Genomic DNA, 22,979 nt, shown 5'->3' with positions numbered 1-22,979 from the left:
AGAGACTATCCTTTCCCCCTTTGAAATACCTAGCACCTTTGCCAAAAGTCAGTGGACCATAGTGTGTGGGTCTTTTCATGAACTTTCTGTTCTGATCCATTGACTTGTCTATTTTTATACCAATACCACTCTGATTACTATTGATTTGTAGTAATTCTTAAAATCAGAGAGTGTGAATCCTCCAAATTTGTTCTTGTTTTTAAAGATCATTTTGGCCAATCTAGATCTTTTTATATTTGCATACATGTTTTAGAGTCAGCTTGACAATTCTTACATAGAAACCTGTTAGGATTTTGATTGGGATTGCATTGAATATATAGATAAATTTAGGGAGAAGTAAAATCTTAGCAATATTGATTCTTCTAATCCATGAAATATATATTGTTATTATTTCTGCCTTAAATAATCAATTATCTTTTAACTAAATTAAGAATTATTATTTAAAAGTCTTCTATATTTACTAACATATTTATCACTTCTGGCACTCTTCATTACTTTAGGCAGATTTGAATTTTCATCTGTACTTAGTTCCCTTCAGCTTTAAGAATTTTTATAGAGAGACGAAGTCGAGATGGTGGCATAGGCAGACTCTGAACTCACCTCCACCAGCGGACACAGCCAATTTACAACTACTCGTGGAAAAATTACCCCTGAGACAGAACTGAAAACTGGATAAGAGGAACTCCTGCAACAAAGCACAATCCTAATTGAGGTAGAAGAGGCAGAAACTCCCTTCTGCAGAGAAAAAACACTGCCTTCACAAGCCACAGCGCCTCACGGCCGCCCGGGAGCAGCCCTCCCTGGAGGAGCAGGGCCCTGAGCCGGGGAGCGCCCCCGCTGTGGGCATTTTGTGGACCCAGCACAATCGAGACGAGTGGCATGATATCTGACTTTGCCTGCTACTAAAACATTGGGGAGCACCCCCAGAAAAGCTTGTTCACAAAGAAATTAACACCGGCTCTTAAAGGGCCCATGCGCAAACTCACCCGTTTAAGAAAGCAACCTAAAATCACCAGAAAGAAAGGTGCACAGTGCTTTGGTGAAAAGAGACTCACCTAATAGGCCCTGAGTGCATCTCGGTGAGAGGTGAGATCTCTCCAGGGACTGGGACATTGGCGGTGGCCATTGTTGTGGCCTGGTGTGGGCGTGCTGACACAGAAACCATTGGAGTTCTCCCTGGGGGCTGATAGCCCAGGTCTGCCCCACCCACTAGAGCACCAATTTAATCCAGCTCAGCCAGGGCAGCCAGCCCACCCTAGAGACTGACCCCACCCGACAACAAGCCCTCAGGCAACTTGTGGGCCTGCATAGATTGGTCACTGGATTATCTGCAGCCTGGCAACTGAGCCGACTTCAGTGGGGCAGGGCATGCACAAGGAGTGGGTGGAGAGTGTGGGGCAGTAGTGGTGTGTGTGGGGCTCCCGCCGTGGAGAGACTGGGTCCGCTTCGGGAGGTCGGAGCGTGCACATGGGGCAGGACTGTGTTGACTGTGTGTGTGGACCTGCGGGCGGCAGGGCTTGTCAGCTGCGAAGATTTGTGCTTCTCAAAGACCCACATACGGGGTTTGCCCCACCTTCCAAAGCCTGAAACAATTGGGTGCTCCTGTGCCTGAGGCAAGCACCACACAGCTGCAATCCTCAGAGAGCTGATAAGAGACCAAAAGGCTGAAGGCATATAGCAATTGTAAGGCCCTGAGCCTAACAACCTGCCACGCTGGGGGCCTACTCACTTAAAAGAAATACTGCAACACAAATGTGGTATTAGAACTTGCAGCCAACTGTGCTGGGGCTCCCCACACCTGATAAAGAGACTGAAGGCCCCACAACAACTACAAGCAGCTGAGCATTACAACAGCTGGCCAGGAGCATAACTCGGCCTCCCTGGGCGCCTACTGGGAGAGCAAACAGGCCACAACAGAAGAAAACACGTAGCCCACATAGGGGTCACCCCTGGAAAATTGAGAACTGAGGGAAGCACACTGCAGGCCTCCTAAGCCATCACTTACATAAGGTCACCTATCCAAGAGCAGGAGACATAGCTGACCTACCTAATACATAGACACAAGCACAGGGAAAGAGGCAAAATGAGGAGGCAAAGGAATACATTCCAAGTAAGGGAACAGGACAAAACCCCAGAAAAGGAACTAAGTGAAACAGAAATGAGCAACCTACCCGACAGAGAGTTCAAACAGAGTGTTAAGGATGCTCACTGATCTGGGGAGAAGAATAGATGAACTCAGTGAGAATATCAACAAAGAAATGGAAGATATAAAAAAGAACCAATCAGAAATGAAGAATACAATACTGGAAATGAAAAATTCACTAGAGGGACTCAAAAGCAGAGTAGAGGATACAGAAGAACGGATCTGTGAGAAGGACAAAAGACTAGAGGAAATTACCCAAGCTGAACAGGTAAAAGAGAAAAGAATTAAAAAGAGTGAGGACAGTCTAAGGGACCTCTGGGACAACATCAAGCACACCAACATCCATGTTATAGGTGTCCCGGAAGGAGGAGAGCGAGACAAAGGGGCAGAAAATCAATTTCAAGAAATAATAGATGAAAACTTCCCTAACCTAAGGAAGGAAACAGACATCCAGGTACAGGAAGCACAGAGAGCCCCAAACAAGATAAACCCAAAGAGGCACACACTAAGACACATCATAATCAAAATGTCCAGAATTAAAGATAAAGAGAGAATCCTAAAAGCCGCAAGAGAAAGTCAAGTTACATACAAAGGAAACCCCATAAGGCTATCAGCTGACTGCTCAGCAGAAACCTTACAGGCTAGAAGAGAGTGTCACGATATATTTAAAGTGCTAAAAGGAAAAAACTTACAGCCAAGAATACTCTACCCAGCAAGGTTATCATTCAAAATGGAAGGAGAGATCAAAAATTTCCCAGACAAGCAAAGATTAAAGGAGTTTGTCACCAAGAAACCAGTGCTACAAGAAATGTTAAAGGGACTGATTTAAGGGGAAAAGAGAAGACCACAAATAGGAAAAATTATCTATTTCCACGATAAGAGGGTAATGGATACAAATGCACAAAAAAGAGGTTAGATATGATATGAAAAACATAAAAGGAGGGAGGAGGGGAGTTAAAGAGTAGAGCTTTTGGACAGAGGTCAAACTAAAGAGACCATCAATTCTGTATAGAAGAAGAAAGGAACAGAGAAGGATTATTAAAACACTGAGAAAAAAAAAAGTTAAAAAATGGCAGTAAGTACATACTTATCAATAGCTACTTTAAATGTCAATGGACTAAATTCTCCAAATAAAAGGCATAGGGTGGCTGATTGGATACAAAAACAAGACCCATATATGTGCTGCATACAAGAGACACACTTCAGACCTAAAGACACTCACAAACTGAAAGTGAAGGGATGGAAAAAGATACTCCATGCAAATGGCAATGAAAAGAAAGCTGGGGTAGCAATACTCATATCAGACTAAATAGACTTTAAAACAAAAACTGTAAAAAGAGACAAAGAAGGGCATTACATAATGATCAAGGGAACAATCCAACAAGAGGATATATCACTTGTAAATATCTACGCACCCAATGTAGGTGCACCTAAATATATAAAGCAATTATTAACAGACATAAAAAGAGAAATAGACAGTAACACAATAATAGTAGGGGACTTTAACACTCTACTTACACCAACAGATAGATCGTCCAAACAGAAGATCAATAAGCAAACATTGGCCTTAAATGAATACTAGAAAAGATGGACCTAGTAGATGTATACAGAGCATTCCATCCAAAAACTGAAGAATACACGTTCTTTTCAAATGCACATGGAACATTCTCCAGGATTGATCACATATTAGGCCACAAAACAAGTCTCCATAAATTTAAGAAGATTGAAATAATACCAAGCATCTTTTCTGACCACAACGGTATGAAACTAGAAATAAACTATAGGAAGAAAATCAGAAAAGCCACAAATACGTGGAGATTAAACAAAATGCTACTGTACAATGATGGGGTTAACGAAGAAATCAAAAAATACCTGGAGACGAAAATGAAAATACGACATGCCAGAATTTACGGGATACAGCCAAAGCGGTTCTAAGAGGGAAGTTTATAGCAATACAGGCCTATCTCAACAAACAAGAAAAATCTCAAATAAACAATCTAACAATGCACCTAAAGGAACTGGAAAAAGAAGAACAAACAAAGCCCAAAATCAGTAGAAGGGAAATAATAAAAATCAGAGCAGAAATAAATGAAATAGAGACTAAAAAAAACTAGAAAAAATTAATAAAACCAAGAGCTGGTTCTTTGAAAAGATAAACAAAATTGACAAACCTTTAGCTAGACTCACCAAGAAAAAAAGAGAGAAGGCTCAAATAAGTAAAATCAGAAATGAAAGAGGAGAAATTACAACAGACACCTCAGAAATACAAAAGATCATAAGAGAATACTACCAAAAGCTATATGCCAACAAATTCGACAATCTGGAAGAAACGGATAAATTCTTAGAATCATACAACCTTCCAAAACTGGATCAAGAAGAAGTAGAGAATTTGAATAGACCAATCACCAGTAAGGAGATCAAAACAGTAATCAAAAACCTCCCCAAAAATAAAAGTCCAGGACCAGACGGCTTCCCTGGTGAATTCTACCAAACATTCAAAGAAGACTTAATACCTATCCTTCTCAAACTCTTCCAAAAAATTGAGGAGGTGGGGAAGCTCCCTAACTCATTCTATGAAGCCGACATTACCCTGACACCAAAACCAGACAAGGACAACACAAAAAAAAGAAAATTACAGGTCAATATCACTGATGAACATCTATGCAAAAGTCCTCAACAAAATGCTAGCAAATCGCATACAACAATATGTTAAAAAGATTATACACCATGATCAAGTGGGATTTATTCCAGGTATGCAGGAATGGTTCAACATTCGCAAATCAATCAACGTAATACACCACATTAATAAAATGAAGAATAAAAATCACATGATCATCTCAATAGATGCAGAGAAAGCATTGGACAAGATACAGCATCCATTTATGATAAAAACTCTGAATACAATGGGTATAGAAGGAAAGTACCTCAACATAATAAAGGCCATATATGAGAAACCCACAGCTAATATCATCCTCAGTGGTGAAAAACTGAAAGCTATCCCTCTAAGAACAGGAACCAGACAAGGATGCCCACTCTCACCACTCCTATTTAACATAGTACTGGAAGTCCTAGCCAGAGCAATCAGGCAAGAAAAAGAAATAAAAGGGATCCAAATTGGAAAAGAAGAAGTGAAACTGTCACTATTTGCAGATGACATGATTTTATATATAGAAAACCCTAAAGAATCCACCAGAAAACTTTTAGAAGTAATAAACGAATATGGTAAAGTTGCAGGATACAAAATCAACATACAAAAGTCAGTTGCATTTCTATACACTAACAAGGAAGTAGCAGAAAGAGAAATTAAGAATACCATCCCATTTACAATTGCAAAAAAAGAATAAAATACCTAGGAATAAACTTAACCAAAGAGGTGAAAGAACTGTACACGGAAAACTATAAAACATTGCTGAAAGAAATTGAAGAAGACACAAAGAAATGGAAATATATTCCGTGCTCTTGGATTGGAAGAATTAACATAGTTAAGATGTCCATACTTCCTAAAGCCATCTATAGATTCAGTGCAATCCCTATCAATGTTCCAACAACATTTTTCACAGAAATAGAACAAAGAATCCTAAAATTTATATGGAACAAGAAAAGACCCCGAATAGCTGAAGGAATCCTGAGAAAAAAAGAACAAAGCTGGAGGTATCACACTCCCTGATTTCAAAATATACTACAAAGCTATAGTAACCAAAACAGCATGGTACTGGCACAAAAACAGACACACAGATCAATGGAATAGAATTGAAAGCCCAGAAATAAACCCACACATCTATGGACAGCTAATCTTCGACAAAGGAGCCAAGAACATACAATGGAGAAAAGAAAGTCTCTTCAACAAATGGTGTTGGGAAAACTGGATAGCCACATGCAAAAAAATGAAAATAGACCCTTACCTTACACCATACACAAAAATTAACTCTACATGGATTAAAAACTTGAATGTAAGACCTGAAACTATGAAACTTCTAGAAGAAAACATAGGCAGTACGCTCTTTGACATCAGTCTTAGCAACATATTTTCAAGCACCATGTCTGACCGGGCAAGAGAAACAATAGAAAAAATAAACAAATGGGACTACAGCAAACTAAAAAGCTTCTGCACAGCAAAGGAAACCATCAACAAAACGAAAAGACAACCTAACAATTGGGAGAAGATATTTGCAAACCATACATCTGATAAGGGCTTAATCTCCAAAATATATAAAGAACTCATGCATCTCAACAACAAAAAAACTAACAACCCAATTAAAAAATGGGCAAAAGACCTGAACAGACATTTCTCCAAAGAAGATATACAGATGGCCAACAGACACATGAAAAGATGTTCAAAATCACTATCAGGGAAATGCAAATCAAAACTACAATGAGATATCACCTCATGCCCGTCAGAATGGCTATAATTAACAAGACAGGAAACAACATGTGTTGGAGAGGATGTGGAGAGAAGGGAACTCTCATACACTGCTGGTGGGAGTGCAAACTGGTGCAGCCACTATGGAAAACAGTATGGAGATTCCTCAAAAAATCAAGGATAGAACTACCATATGATCCAGCTATTCCTTTGCTGGGTATTTATCCAAAGAACTTGAAAACACCAATGCGTAAAGATACAAGCACCCCTGTGTTCATTGCAGCATTATTCACAATAGCCAAGACTTGGAAGCAACCTAAATGCCCATCAAGGGACAAATGAATAAACAAGCTGTGGTATATATACACAATGGAATACTACTCAGCCATAAGAAATGATGAAATCCAGCCATTTGTGACAACATGGATGGACATTGAGGGTATTATGCAAAGTGAAATAAGTCAGAGGGAGAAGGTCAAATACTGTATGATTTCCTTCATTAAGTAGTAGATAATAACAACAATAAACAAACACATAGAGACAGAGATTGGATTGGTGGTTACCAGAAGGGAAGGGAGGAGGGAGGAGGGCGAAAGGGATAATTAGGTACGTGTGTGGTGATGGGTTGTAATTAGTATTTGGGTGGTGAACATGATGTAATCTATGCAGAAATAGAAGTATAATGATGTACACCTGAAATTTATACAATGTTATAAACCAATGTTACTGCAATAAACAAAAATTAAAATAAAAATAAAATAAAATAGAGATCAAGATAAAAAAATAAAAACAGTGGGAGTGAAAAAAAAAGAATTTTTATAGTGCAAGTGTGATATCATGAATTCTCTTAGCCATTGTTTATCTGAAAATTTCGTTATTTTTCTTTCTTTTCTGATGTAAAGTGTCTCTGCATATTGAATTCTAAGTTAAAAGTTTTGTTTTTTGATACTTTATAAAGTCATTCCATTGTCTCTGGCTTGCATTGTTTCTGTAAGATATCAGTCATTACTTTTATTATTGTCCCCATGTGTGCAATGCGTCTTTTATCTCTTGCTGATTTTTAAATTTGTTCCTTGTCTTTGGTTCTCAGAAATTTGGTTAAAATTTGCCTGAATGTGATTTTCTTTGTAGTTATCTTGCTTGAGATTTTTTGAGCTCTTCGGATTTGTGAGTTGATATTTTTCAACAAGTTTGAAATTTGGGGGGCCAATTATTTCCTCAAATCTTTATCCTTCCCCAATCACTTTCTCTTCCCTTTTTTAAATTAAAAATACATATAGTTATACCTGCTGGTATTGTGCAACAGGTATTTTACCTTTCGGTCTTGTTTTTCTCTTGGTGCTTCAGTTTGGATAGTTTCTATTGACATGTTTTAAAGAGCATTGATTTTTTTTCCTGCTGTGTCCAATCTGCTATTAAAGCCATCTAGTAGATTTTTCATTTCATATTTGTACATTTTAACTCTGCAGTTCCTATTTAGTTCTTTCTTATAGTTTGATCTTTTTCTGCTGAGATTCTTCACATGTTCTCTCCTTGTGACCATTTTTTCCTTAATATTCTTATTTGTAATAGCTATTTTATAATCCTTGCCCACTAATTTCAGTATCTTTATGATCTCTGAATTTTTCTCCTGGTTATGTTTCACATTTCTCTGTTTATTCACACACATTGTAACTTTTTAAAATGTATACTTGTCATCATGAATGCTGTGTTTTTTAAAGTCTGGATTTTGTTGTCTTCCTATAAAGAGTGTTATATTTTATTTTGGCTGGTAGATGATTTCTGGTGGGTCAGCTTGAACCTGTTGAAACTTGGTTTTAGACTTCCTTAGGGTGGATCTATAGTAGCCCTTCCCCTAGGACTAGAGCACCCTATCCCCAGGCATGGTCTTTCTAGGGTCTCAACTGAGTGACTGGGGTATTGAGCAATATCTCTTTATTTTGGCCAATTGGACCTCTTCTGTCTCTTTCATCTCCCACATTCCCAGCAGCTGTTCTCTGCTAGACCTCGCAGAGTCTTGCCCTATACTTGTACAGCTTGTATTTGACCAAAGACTCAAAGGGTCACCTACGCAGATTTCTGAAACTCCTGTTCTGCTCAAGTCCTTTTCTCCAGTAAATTCCAGCCAATTTAGCAATCCAGAAATCTGATCTCTGTTTCCTGAGCCCAGCAAGACTGTTATTCTCTGTTTGGGTTATTCCACGTGCTGTAGTTTGGAAAGTTCACTCAAGCAGAAAGCAAAGCAAATATGGAGCTTACCTCATGTATCTCCTTCTCTCAAAGATCAAAATCCTGTTTTGTCTACTGCCTTAAACCAGTTGCTTCATATATTTTGTCCAGTTTCATAGTTGTTTATGATATAAAGGTAAGTCTGATAGCCATAATCTGCCTTGATCAGAACCAGAGTCTTTAATTTTTTATGCTTTAATATTGTCAAAGATTTCCTTGAGGATGCATCTAAAGGCCCTTGCTAATCAATTCTGGTATCTTTAGTGTGGTTGCCCTCTCCCATGTATTTTGGGTCATAGACACCTTTGAGAATCTAATGTAAGGTCAGAAAACTTTCTTCAGAAAAAAATGTACATGGTCCCATTTTGCAGGCAATTCCAGAGATTTCACTGATCCCCTGAAGCCCAGCTGTGAATCATTGCTATCAACAGACTGAGAATTAAGAATCCCTGCTCCAAATCCTTTCTGTAGCTATAAATACCTGTTTGTTTTTATTTTGTTTCCAAAAATGAAAACAAGCTGAAACATAGAAAGTTTGGATAAATTTTATAGAAAGGAAATAGGTTTGGATACCAAAGCAAATATATTTCTGTGCATACCTCAACAGGTTTATGATTCACTTTCTGAACTTAGGAAAAGGTTTAAGACCTTTCAAAGTCTTTTTCTAAGTGAACCTAAACTATATCCACCATACTTGTGCCTTCACTTCTACTTATCTTGTGTGTGAAAATTGATCCAGTTGATTGTTGTATGGAAACCAATTGTTTTTATGGTAAAAATGGTTATTACATAGTTAACCTATTCAATTATGTGCTTATGAGTTCTCCTATAAATAATAAAGGGAAATGCACCGATAAGATACGGTTAAAAACTGTACAACAGGCTCTCACCTTGTCTTCACATTGGTTTCTCCAGAAGCCAACTCTGAGATAAGAACTCAAATACAAGAAGTATATTTCAGAGGTAGTCTCAAGGAATATTTGCAGGGGAGAGGGAAGTGAGATGGGACAAGGAAGAAAGCCAAGAAAGGGATTATGGTGAAGCAAGTTACTACTTTGGAAAACTGGAGCTTAATCCCACTGGGGAGCTCTGGGAGCCAGTGTAAAATGGCTTCCACACACCTCAGAAATATCGCATCTGAAGGGCAAGAAAGCTGGGTTATCTGTCTACCAATTCCCATTAGATATTGGTTGAGGACTGCATCCAGAGGGTGTTAATTCTCTAGCGTGTCTCTAGCATGGCCTACTGTATGTGAGTAGACGGAAGGGATTCAGTGGTCAGAGAGATCTTTCAAAGCTCACAGATGCTGGCGGTTGAAAGTCAACCTGCCATACACATACATCAGTGCTGAAGGGATGTGGGTGGGGTACTACTAATAATAGCTACTATTTCCTTTAAGCCAAAATGATAGCTGGCACTGGTGACACTTAGAGTAAATAGTGATGTTTGCCCCCATTTTATAGTTTCATTTTGTTCTGCAGGATGACGGATGCCTCTCCTGGAGTCCCAAAGACTTGGTATCTGTCAAACAACATACGCTCCCTAATATATTGTGTTCAGAAAATAATGTTCAAATTTGCTGATTTGCTTGGGTTTGTACATTACTTCCCTCTGGCTATGGCAGCTAAAGCATCATCAGAACATATTTTAATAATAAACAAATAGGGTCCCTGCCAAACATAATTAATTTTCTCTCATAAATTTTTTCTTGTGTGATGTCACCATAGGATTCTACATGACAACGAAAATAAATGTAGTCTTAGTAGAGACTGCTTTAGTCCATACTCTAAATTGAAATCTAGAGTAACTTCAAGGGAAAAATAATTTCCTGGTATGCTTTGCTTCCTTTGAAATAACTACCTAATAATAACTAATGTTCTTTGAGTGTCAGGCTCTGTTCTAATTCCTTTATATGTATTAATTTGTTTAAGAGTCATACAGCCCCAGGAGGTATATACTATCATCAGTCATATATTATAATTAAAGAAAAGGAGGCAGATAAAAATTATTTTCTTTACCTAGTAAGGCCACAGAAATGATAAGTAAAAAATTCTAGAATTGAACCCCTCCTAACAACTGCAGCACATTGTTTCCCATCTGCATCTCAACTAGTATGAAGTAAATTTATCATCCAGCAATGTAAGTCCAGAGATGACTTCGTCTTTCTTCTTCCCAAACTTTTGCCAGACTTGTATTCCAGCTGCGTCTTTTGTGAACTCCCTCCAAGAAAAACATCACTTCAGAATCTTGATGTGCCTCACAGTGGAGGCTGTTCCCATAGATATTTAGCAGACCAAAGCAATGTGCTCTAGACAGAAGTCAACAAACTTTATCTGTAAGGGACCAGATAATAAATATTTTCAGCTTTACCAGCCATATATAGCCCGAAAACAGCCATAGACAATACATAAACAATTGAGCACGGCCGTGTGCCAATAAAACTTCATTTACAAACACCGCAAGCAGGTTGGATTTTGCCCACAGGCTAAGTTTGCCAACACCTGCTCTAGAACTATAGAGTAAATTGCATTCCCCATCATTAACTGCTTATGAGTTCCACTTTCATAAAACCTTGACTATGTAAAGCCATTATTACACAATTTGTGGGAAAATCTTCTGTGAAGTTAAAACCAGAAGGGACTTTGGGATGTCCTGGTCCAATGAGGAAATTAATATGGAAAATATTCCCACTTGATTTTATTTCAATGTCAATGCATCTTTTTGCACCCCTGAGCTTTGTCTATAAATGTTAGCCACTGAAGGGAAGATTGTGAGAATTAGGGAGAGAATATTCAGGGAAAAATTAATGCTTTCCTTGTTAAAATTACGCATAGCCTCACAAAGTTCATTAAAGTTCTTCAAATTAATTAAATGGGGAAATCTGTCTTAAAGCATTAGGATCAAGTAAGAATGCCAGTAAAAACCTTTACTTTTTCATGCAGGATAGAAAAGAAAAAGAATTCCATTTATTAAAATTTAATTTTTATTCATATTTCTTATGATAAAATCAGATGAATATATAGTCACTCTTTGAAAATAGCCAAGTGACATAGGTATGCCTAATTTAGGAGATATTTTATTCTCTGGAAAACAACTTAGATGTGGGGGAAAACTGACTCAATTATATGTAAGAAGTTATAATTGCAGCATCCTAAACTAAGAGAGACCCTAGATGTTAGTTATTTCAATGCTTTCATTTTACAAATAGGAACCTGAGGCTCAAGGGGTTCGATGTTATGCTGGAGATCATCCAATTGGAAATGAAGCTAGGCTAGAACCCACATGCATTGATGAGAGTCGTGTTCCAATTTTAGACCCAGAAGTGTTCAATCCAAGCTCTGCTACTTATTACTTCATAACTTCCAAGAAGTTATTTAAACTTTCTGAGTCTCCATTGTATTATCTGCAAACTGGGGATGACTACTGACCAATCAAGGCTTTGTAATGATTAAATGGAATATGAGGTATAAAGACCCAGGCACTTAGTAGTTGCTCAATAAGTGATAGCTATAATATTCCATTTGATGATTATCTATTGAAAACTTACTATATGGTAAGTACTACATTAGGGAATGGGGATACAAAGACAAATAAGATAAAATCCTCACCCTAGAAATGCTCACAGGAAACAGACCCATGAACAGATAATTTGTAATATAATCTGTTTTAAGTGCTATAGTTGAGACATGCACAAAGTGCCATGAGAATATAGAAGATGAAGCGTTTAGAACTGTGCTGTCCAATCCAGTACCTATTAGCTATATGGAGCTATGAAGCACTTGAAATGTGTCTAATCTAAATTGAGATGTGCTATAAACATGAAATACATACAGGATTTTGAAGACATAATAGACACACAAAAGAAGAATGTAGAATATCTCATAAATAACTTTCTATATCGAGTACGTGTTAAAATGAAATGTTTAGATAAGTAAGGCAAAATCCTGTCTCTCAAGCTTTCAAAGTCTGGCAAAGAACACAGACAAACGATTGCTCTAATGCAATTGTAGGAGGAAGAATTTAGACGTATACGCATGGGGGAAAGCTGTGGGCATATGTCACACATGATATGACATTTGAGCTGGATCTGAAAGCTGTCATTCCTCCGTGAAGGAGGGAGGAAGAGCACTCCAGCTATCCAAAGGGAAAGGTGGGAGTCAAGAGACGGCAGTGTTCTGGAAAGAACAAGCAGTTGTTTCTTTTGCCAATTTTCTAGGATGTCCTTGAACCCAATGTGAAAAATTTAGGGCTGTTTGCAAGTCCCTTCCATAGTTTAGTTATTCAAGCAATATTTATTCAGCTTCAAATAGTATCATAGTAGCTAGTATTTACTGAGTTCTTATAATGTGCCAAACACAAAGTGCTTTTCATTTAATCCGCAAAATAACCCAATGAGATAGGAAAACTTATTTCCCCATTTTATAAATGAGGAAACTGAGGACTACAAAGATTAAGTCACTTGCCCAAGATCATGCAATTAGAAAAAAGCAGAGCCCGCCTTGGATAACAGGTCTGCCTGATGCCAAATTCTGTATCCTCCTTTCCATGAGGATGCTGCCTCCCTGCCCGGTCTATTCCCTCCCAGGAGGGCTTGAGCAGGAAAAAAGCAGAAAGGTCACAGTGCAGCCAGAGGGAGCAGCTCCAGTTGTGGACACCTGGGTTGTGACAGCCAGTTCTCATCCTAAAAACAGCTTTATGTAAAGCACATTTTGAAAGAGCAGAAGGTTCAACAGGGAACTTTCTGTGGAGATACTTAAAGTTGCCAGAAATGGTCTGGGAGGGTAGAACTCCAGAGAGCGGCCAACAGAAGCAGTTGGGAGCTGCCATTGGGAAAGCTGCTGCCACCAGGAGGAGATGTCCCTGGAAGCTGCTGTGACCAGAGATACAGGGAACCACCATCACCGGAGATGGCTGCTGAAGATGCTGCTAATAGAAGGACAGGCTGGGGAGAAGTAATCAAAGGTTTCCTAACCTCTCTGCCATCCCAAGAGAAAACTCTCTTGAAATCAAGGCAAAGAACTGACTTCACTGAGCTTTCAGTAGCCTGCTTCCTAAAGATATGGAATAAAATTCCCTACCTATAAATCTGGTGGGATTGGTCCCCAGAACTTCTGAGTAGGAGTTTCATAGGCCACCAATATGGAAAAAGAGAAAAGGAGAGTGTTGTGTCAGAGAAAGAGAGCTGAACTATGACCCAGCTAGTAAGTTTCTGGTGGAGGTTAAGCCTTCAGAGGAAAACATAGGGTAGCATATTGTAGGGGAGGAGAAATAATTTCCCCCCACCCTTCTAGGTTCTTGGCTGAGGACCTCTTCCCCCCCCCACTCCCCCAGTAATAAGAAGAAAGAATAACAGGAGAAAAACAAACAATTTTAATTGCATACACATGTATGTACATACGGGAGCCCCAGAAAGATCTGAAACTCCAAAGACAGCCAGGCAATTGAGGCTGATACACCATCCTGAGCTAAGGAAAGGGGCAGGGGTCTGAGGCTTGTAAGGGGAGAAAGGAATTTCACAGGAAGGTGAGAAGAAGAAATGTATGGTAAACAAAGTTTGCTCTGCCATGCAGAAAGCCTCTCCCATATAAAAAGTGATCTCTGGTAACAGCTCTCTTCCCTGTATAGGCCTCCTTTCTAAATTCTTTTAGGCAGTGAAGAGGGAGGTGAAAAGCTTTTCCTGAGTCTGCTGGGTCTTGATTGCCGTCGGGTCTACATGCCCAAGTGGCATATTTTGGGGTGGCACATTCTGCTGCCCTTCAATATATAAGGCATGTATAGAGATAATCTATTCTATAGGATTAAACTAAATAAATCAAGTTTCACTCCATGCCAGTTTTCACTTTTAAATAGGTAACTTCTGGAATTTGGGATTTCCATATTACCAAATGGTGATCAAAAATATTTGTCACGCTGAGAATCGGATTCTTAAACAGAAGTTCAGCATATTTTACTGGACTTGTGCCTGGGCTGATTAGAGTGGGGCTGAGAGCCTGAGCCTCAGAGAAGACTGCCTGGTCCAAATTCCAGTTTTTTCCACCCAATAGCCATGCAACAATTAACCATTACTCCTCACTTCTCTGAGGGCAGAGATTTTGTTATGTTTTCTACTGAATTTCCAATGCCTAGAATATGTCTGGCACATAGTCATCACTCAATAAAAATCTGTTGAGATAAATTGAATTGAATAGCATCAACAGAATCATTCTTGTCAAATATTTTATTAGGTATCCTGTATAGTGTGTTGCACTTGATATTGGAAAATTCAGAATTAATGTAAAAGAATTCCAGCAGACTTTTATCCAGAATCTACAAAGAACTCTTACAACTTAATAATAAGACAAACAACCCAATTAAAACATGAGCAAAGGATTTAAATAAACATCTTACCAAAGAAAGCATACAAATGGATATTGAACACATGAAAAGATGATCAACATCATTAGTCATTAGGGAAGTGCAAATTCAAATCACAATGAAATACTACTTAACACCCACTACAATGGCTAGAACAGCTGTAATCAATACAACAGATAATAACAAGTGTGAAGAAACAAGAACTCACATACATTGCTGATAGGAGTGTAAAATGATGCTGCCATTTTAGAAAATAGTTTGGTAGTATCTTAAAAAGTTAAACTTAAATTTACCATACACCCCAGCAATTCTACTCCTAAGTGTCTACCCAAGAGAAGTGAAAATATATGTCTACACAAAGACTTGCGTCCTGTGAGGGGTGTAATATGAGCCCCAACGACAGTTGAATCAACTGATGCTTAGCTAAGTTCAGTAATTTTTCCAAGGTCATAGAGTTAGTCAAGAGCAGAGCTAACATTTTAAGCTCATCTTATCTGGTTCTAAAGACTATGTTTTTTCCCTCATTGCACCACACTGTTCCCCAGATATGTACAGATTTTTAAAGCATTTTTTATTATTAAAAATAAAATATATTCAAAACTGATGGTAACATGGACAAGAGATAAAGTGCTAGATAAAGATGGTATTTTATTCCATAAAGTTCTATAGTAAGACAGTTTTGGTAACCTCTCTGTATTTCCATTTCCTCATCTGCAAAATGGAGATATTAATAGCAACTAAATCATAAAATTATTTTTTAAATTAATGAATGAGGTAATATAAGATTAAGTCATAGCACAATGCCCCACCCATGGAAATGCTCAGAACTTATTTATCATTCTGTGTTGTTATTAGAATAATTGCTATTATTTTAATTTATTTCTCCATGGAAGTTGAGGAAAGGAAAACAAGCATCAGCTAATATATGGGGAATCTTCTCAAGAATATGTTACATATTTAGCTTTGGGAATTATGGAAAAGTCAAAATGAATGCTTTGATTATCTCACACTGGATAAAGGAAAACTGCCAACATGCTGAATATGCGTGGGTTGGGAATGTACTCTTTTGAATAAATTAATTTGAGATTATGTCATATTAGTCAGCATAGTGTGGCCACGAAAATGATTTACTCCCCAGCATTGCTAAAATTTGTTTTCTTAAGCAAGATACAGCAGTTAAGCAACAGTAATTACAGCCCTACATCTCTCAAGTGGATTTTACAGAAAGTGAACCAATGAGAAATAAGCTCTCAATTCTGATTTAATAGTCATGGCGAAGACCCTGCCCTTCTCTGCAGGATGGGACAAGGAGGCTGGGTTAGAAGAGGGAGCAACATTACATGAGAACTCAGCCCCGCTCAGAGGCTGGGACTGCTCTGAGTGTGACCTGTGGGATGTGACCTGTTCGTGTAAATGATGCTTTGCACACCTGAGGCTGGGTCACCCAGATGCCGACAAAAGAGTTGTCACCATCATGCCTGTTGCCAGCCACAATCATCCAGAAAGAGCAGACCAGAATAGTGCTGTACCTTGGGATCAGAATTGGGGGAAGGGGACTTTATTAGTTCGCTAGGGCTGTCATAACCAAAATTCCACAGACTAGGTGCCTCAAACAACAGAAAATTATTTTCCTCATACTTCCGGAGGCTGGAAATCCCAGGTCAAGGTACTGGCAGAGTTGGTTTCTTCTGAGGCCTCCCTCCTTGCATTGTCATCCCCCAGTGAGTGTGCACCCCTGATGTCTCTCAGTGTGTCCTAATCTCTTCTTTTAAGGACACCAGTCAGATTGGATTAGAGCCCACTCTAACAGCCTCATTTTAACTTAATCACCTCTTAAAGGCCCTGTCTCCAAATACAGTCACATTCTGAGGGACTCCTAGGCCAATATATTAAATGTATTTTTGTTTTCCTAATGAATTACATTGGGATTGTCAATTGGAAATTTGATTTTTGTGTTGAGATTGAACCCAGAGGGTTCATGATTTCTGTCTGGCATGTAGTTGATGGCTATATCCTACACTAGATAGAATAGGTGGTGGCCAAAGTGTTAATTCTCCTATAAAGTCATGAAAGAAGTCCAGGAAAGATGTCATGAAATATATTTTTTGTGAATCAATATCATTTCCAAAGGAAAGGAATTTAACAGAAATATGTGCTATGCTCTCAGTGTTGCCTAAGAAAAACAATTGATAGAGAAAAAATATATGTGTATATATATATAAATCACTAAACCACAAATTGTCCCCAGTAGGACTGTAGGGAAGTGATGGTATTCTGGGCCAAAGGCCCCAAGCCAATTGTGCTTAAATGATGTACTTGAGGCTTCCCTTGAAAAGCTGAGTGCCATCATCGGTCATTCTCTAGTTGAATGGACAAGGTGCCCCAAGGCATCTCCCAAACACTTTTTCATTTATACTTTAAAGATAAAAGGAAGCAGCTCCTTCTAACACATTAGATCAAGGATGCTGGACAAACAAAGAGAACAGACAACAATAAGACTGCATTTATCTACTTCTGTGCTAGGTGACTGGCTTCACTTCATCAGCTTTCTGCTCCAGCAAAGCTTCCTCATCCCATAATAATAATAATAACAGCTAACATACATTGGCAGCTTACTGTGCACTGGACATTGTTCTAGGTGCCTTATGTATTGGATTATCATGATAATCTTAGGAAGCCAGGAAAATCCTAGGAAGCCTACGAAACTTATTGGGTTATCATGATAATCCTAGGAAGCAGTTAGCAGTATTAACATCAGCATCTCATTTTGCAGATGGAAAAAGTGAGGACAGACTTTTTAAAAAAGCGAGGTCAGTGAAGTAACTTGACCAAGATCACAGAACTAGTAAGTGACAGAGCTGAGAGCTGGACCCAGTCAGTGTGGCTCTGGCATTCATTCTCGTTTAGGCTGTTCTGAACTGCCCTTGCCGAAGCACTTTGTTACCTACCAGGACACCACCTCCAACTACAGACCTCAACCCCACCTCTCCCACTTCTGCCCTCCTTAATAGCAAGCAAATGATTCTCTAGGCAGCTTCCTTTTAGGTTTATTTTTTTAAATAGCATATTTGAATGTCAATCAAATCAACTAAAAACATGAAAGCTGGCCACATTTTCCTCTTTGTGTTGCTTGTGTACTTGTCTTCCCCCACTGGACTTAAATCCGTTTTGAGAATGTGGATCATTCAACAAAGTGAGCAACCATGTATTGACAGGAGCCTACTTTGACTGGCTTCACTTTCCGGGCTTGCAAAAGTCCCATTGCCAGGCACTGTGCTGGGCATGTAGTAGGCAGGGATAATGAAAAAGACAAATAAGCATAGTCTCTGCAAAGAGCTGACATTCTAATCACAGTATTTCTCAAACACTGGCTGTACATTCAAATCTCCTGGGGGAGCTTCAGCATAAATACCAGTGCCCTTGCCCCACCCTAGACCTTTTGAATCAGAATTTCTGGGGGTGAGGCCAGGACAGTGGTAGTTTTTCTGGGGCTCCCCAAGGAGACTCAAATAAGCAGACCAGGCTTGCCTATCACTGCAGAGAGACACACATGTAAATGAGTAATTATAAGACCCAATGGTCTGCAATAAACAAAAAATTAAAAAATAAATAAATAAAAAAAAGACCCAATGGTTAAGGTAAGAGCAGAGTGCTATAACCAGCATGAAGACAGAGCCACTGCCGCTGGCCAGGGACCCTGCAGAGGTCTTGACAGAGGGGACATTGACCTGGTCTCATTGGATGAGCAAATGTTCACAGGGTAGAAGGGAGGAGGGGGTTTGGATATTCCAGGCAGATTGAATAGCAAGTGCAAAGACACGAAGTTAGGGAAAAGGAAGATGCACATTGAAAAGAAATGTAGTTCCCCATCGCTAAACAGTAGGTGGGTGTCAGCAGGGCAGGAGCCAGATCATTAATGGCCTTGCGTGCCATGCTGGGTGCTATACTTTAATCCTGAAAGTGAGGGTCCTGGCTGTTTGTTGTAACCTAGGTATGAACCAATACCCTTCTTCCTTTAGGCCATGTAAAAGAGGGCTCGATATTTTTCTATAGGAATTTTGCTAGAGAACTAAGGCAGGAAAAATAGAACTACAACCAGAGAAAATCAAAGGCATAGAAACTAAACAATTCTGCTATGTAATTAATGTATGGAACACGTATTTGTCATCCCTAAAGAACTCTCAGACAGGAGCCCTTATCAAGCAAGGGCCATCTTCCCTTCTTTCCCATGAGCATCTCTGAGGTTGTGTTAACCTCCAGAAGAGAGAAGAAATTTCTTTGTCTGATTTAAATTCTCCTGTGAAGGAGGAGATAATGTTAGGAGTCTCCTATCTGTGAAACATGGACTGTTTCTAAACTTTGTTTTATTTATCAAGGACAGAAGACGGTCAAAGCCTTCCATCTGGATGTGGAGGTCCCATCTTTTTCCCAGTTCCCCAAATGCTTTAATAAATCTTTCCATGGGAGATGTGGGCCCTGCAAAATTCTCTCAGAGTTTAACAATATGATTATTTTGCGCAATCAGTAGTGTCAAGAAACTATATTAAGGATGGTCACTCGCTAGTTGTATGACACTGCAAATCCTTTCACCTCTTTGAGTCTCGCCTTTCTCAACTGCATCATGAAAGGTTATGCTCAGTTCCTACCAGCTCTGAGATTCTGTGACTTCTATGGATTCTAAATTTTTTTCAGCCCTAAAGTTTAGTGATCAAAATCACTTGTGATGCTAACTCACCATGATTCCTCTGACAGCCCATGAAAGCTATTTTACACCTTGACACCCCCCAGAGAAATCAACTTAAAATGTTTTTCTTTGACAAAAATGTGGGCTTAGTACTTTAAAATGCTGTCAGGTTGCATGCGGTTTGATGGAGCTGCTTAAGAAATCTGTCAACAGCATCCTGGGTTAAATTGTTGAGCTAGCGAACCGATCCTGTACTAATGTAGTTGAATATTTTCTGACAGCCTGCGATAGCTTATTTAGCTCTTTATGTTCTGTCAACTACTGGAGATAGCTTCTTAAAGAAGGGTGAGTCTTTATGCATTAAAGAATGTCAAATGTGGTTCAGTCACTTACATTTCAAGGGCACTCTATGCAAGACTGCCCTAGGTCTCAGTTGGAATGCTCAGAAAAGTTCTGCTATACCTTGCTCCAAAGAGAACTATTCTGATGTTTCTTCCTAGAAAATTCAGATTAATTCCTGTCTGAATTTCACCAAAAAAGGTTAAAAGCCATGGCTTTGGATACACAACATTAAAACAAATTACTCAGTACGTGTTTTGGGTGTCCCAGTCTCTTACCTTGTCAAAGCTTCATACCCTACCTCTTCCGTTCCAAGAACCACCCCAAATGCTTACACTGACAATTTAGAATTGAAGCCCCAAAGACAAACTCAGGTAGCTATTGGTCATACCTTACCCACACTCTAAAGGAGTGAAACATACTGTTCAGCTCTTATTGCTGCCAAAGTGGCATCATTACTATTATTAAAGTGTTTATGATAATCCATGTTCAGGTAAGTCTTCCAGTTCCCTGTTACTCAAAGAATGGTTTGTGAACCAGCAGTATCAGCATCACCTGGAACCTTATGATAAATAAAGAATCTAAAGCCCCGCTCTAGACCCGCTGAATCAGAATCTGCATTTTAACAAGATTTCCAGGTGATTTGTAAGTACATTAAAGTTTGAGCAACACTGGCTTAGAGTATAGACTTTGAAGTCAGACTAGCTGTGTGACTAGGCAATGAAAATAAAACCTGACATTTACTAAGGGCTTAGTGGTGCCAGAACTGTGCCCAAGTCATTTTAATTAAATAACACTTCTGAGCCCCTGTTCTTTTTCCATAGAGCAAAAGACAAAGATAAAGATATTTACCTCGTATGGCAAATAGCACCACCAAACTGCTCCATCCTAAAACCAGGCATCACCCTCGATTCCTCCCTTTCCTCCACCTTCATCCAGTCCTGACTGCCCTACTTCCAAACTCTCAAGTCCATCTACTTCTCTCCATCTGCACAGCCAACAGCTTAATCTTAATCATCATTTCCCTTGCCTGGACCACTAGAGTAGCCTCTTGATTGGTCTCCATGAACCAGTCCATTTTAACCCAATCCATTCCTCACATAACATTAAAATATATATGATTAAAAACTTTAAACATAAAATGCTATAGAAACAACCTATAATAAAAGCTGATTTGTAAGATGTGATAATTTCCAAGTGTAAGCAAAGTAATGTTCAGAGAGGCATATTTGATGCAGTTCTCATGGATTCTAGGGAAGGAGAAGAATCTGTACATGTAATTCCAGCTTCTCCGGGGAAGAGGAGCTTCTGACCACACCTGGACGTGAGGACATGATATTCTCTCTCTCCGTCTCTCTCTCTCGCTCTGTCTCCCCCCATCTCGCCCTCTTCCTCTCCCCCCATCTCCTTTGTAAATCTACTATACTATGAGAGTGGACATGGATACAGCAAGCTAGCACTGAGATCAAACAGTTACCTCCCTCAGGCTGATTTTTTGCTATCAAAGCTGCCTTTTGAATATAATTTGGATTTCCATGAAAATTCTCCTAAACGAGAAAATGCACTGATAATCATCCTGTCTTCCTATCAGTCTTGCTGCTTAACATATTAATAAATTTGCATTGTTTTATTCATCTGTCCTTCATGAGGTCATCCCCCCAATACCAAACAATTCTGAGTAGACTCACTAAATCATGTTCTTGATATCTGTATTGATTTGGTTGCGTAAGAAACCACCCAAACATGTAGTGGGTGGCTTAAAGGCACAACTTCTTATTGAGCTCATGATTCTGTGAGTAATCAATTTAGATTGGGCTAAACTAGCTGATTCTGCTGATTTGAGCTACCCTGGTCAACCTTGGTTGGGACTCACACATGTAGCTGTAATCAGCTTCCAGGCTGACTGGGGCTGGCTGACTGTCAGCTCTCCTCCACGTGGTGTCTCATCCTCCAGTAGGCTAGCCTGGGCTTGGTGGCAAGATCAAAAGAGCACAAGAGGACAACCCCAATGCACAAGCACTTTTCAAGTCTCTGCTTGTGTCATATATGCTATTGTCCCATTGGCCAAAGCAAGTTACAAGGCTAAGCCCAATTCATGAGGGAGGACACCTCTAAGGGACATGGATACCAGAAACTGTCAACAAATTGAACCGTCCTTACAATCAATTCACCAAGCATCTGAAGCTGATAGCCATGACATAGTGATGACATCAAAGAACCACCATCATGAAAACCAGGCAGCTTCAGACATTCTTGAGTCATTGTCTATTTTCAATACATCCAATAATTGCAATATTCTACACTATTTCCTTAAAGTAAGGTCAACCCATGTGTGTAAGATGAATTCAAATTAAAAAGCCCTTAATCCACAGGGGGCACTGCCACCTCTGTCTGTCCTATATTTGAGTGTTGTTACTGTGAACACAAAGTGTTAACGGCATGGCTCACACCTATGCTGTACTGTCAGGAATGGGAGCAGGCAGTGGGAAGCCAATTCTACCCCTTGGTATATAAGGAATCACAAGTTCAGCATCCATAGGAGATGTCCGATTTTTCTGGCCTTTCATGAAATTTGACTCATTGTGTTATGTTACTAGAGTGAAAAGAGTAAAGAAAGAAACCATGTGTGTGTTTCCCAAATACAATTGGTGAAAAGAACTCTTTGTACTAACAAAACTAAATTAAAAGCTGTCCAAAGCAGTTAGATGAGAACTCTATGGCAGATTTCAAAAAGATGAACTCAATAAAACCTAGGTTATCTTCTGGAATATTCTATGAGTATTGTGTGCCTGTAGGGGTGCCTTGTGAGCTTTCTTCCCAGAGTCCTAAATAGGAGGCAAGACATGAGCCCCCCTCTTTTTGGTATCACC

The 22,979-nt window shown here is 39.2% G+C and overlaps 1 protein-coding gene and 1 long non-coding RNA gene across 2 annotated transcripts in view; one reads left to right on the top strand and one right to left on the bottom strand.

The window, feature by feature from the left end:
- Positions 1–1,167, bottom strand: part of LOC131400745 (uncharacterized) — an 84,590-nt gene extending 83,423 nt beyond the window's left edge. The window contains exon 1 of the long non-coding RNA XR_009217432.1: positions 1,056–1,167. This is a non-coding gene — a long non-coding RNA (uncharacterized LOC131400745). The remainder of the gene's footprint in view (positions 1–1,055) is intronic.
- The window catches only part of GEMIN8 (gem nuclear organelle associated protein 8), a 258,299-nt gene that overhangs the window by 124,301 nt on the left and 111,019 nt on the right, over positions 1–22,979 (top strand). The gene's annotated exons all lie outside the window — the stretch shown is intronic.

Source organism: Diceros bicornis, chromosome X (assembly GCF_020826845.1).
Source record: "Diceros bicornis minor isolate mBicDic1 chromosome X, mDicBic1.mat.cur, whole genome shotgun sequence".
In the NCBI taxonomy this organism is placed as follows: Eukaryota; Metazoa; Chordata; class Mammalia; order Perissodactyla; family Rhinocerotidae; genus Diceros; species Diceros bicornis.
Note: the sequence above shows the minus strand (reverse complement) of the source record. Positions and strands in the feature narration are given on the sequence as shown.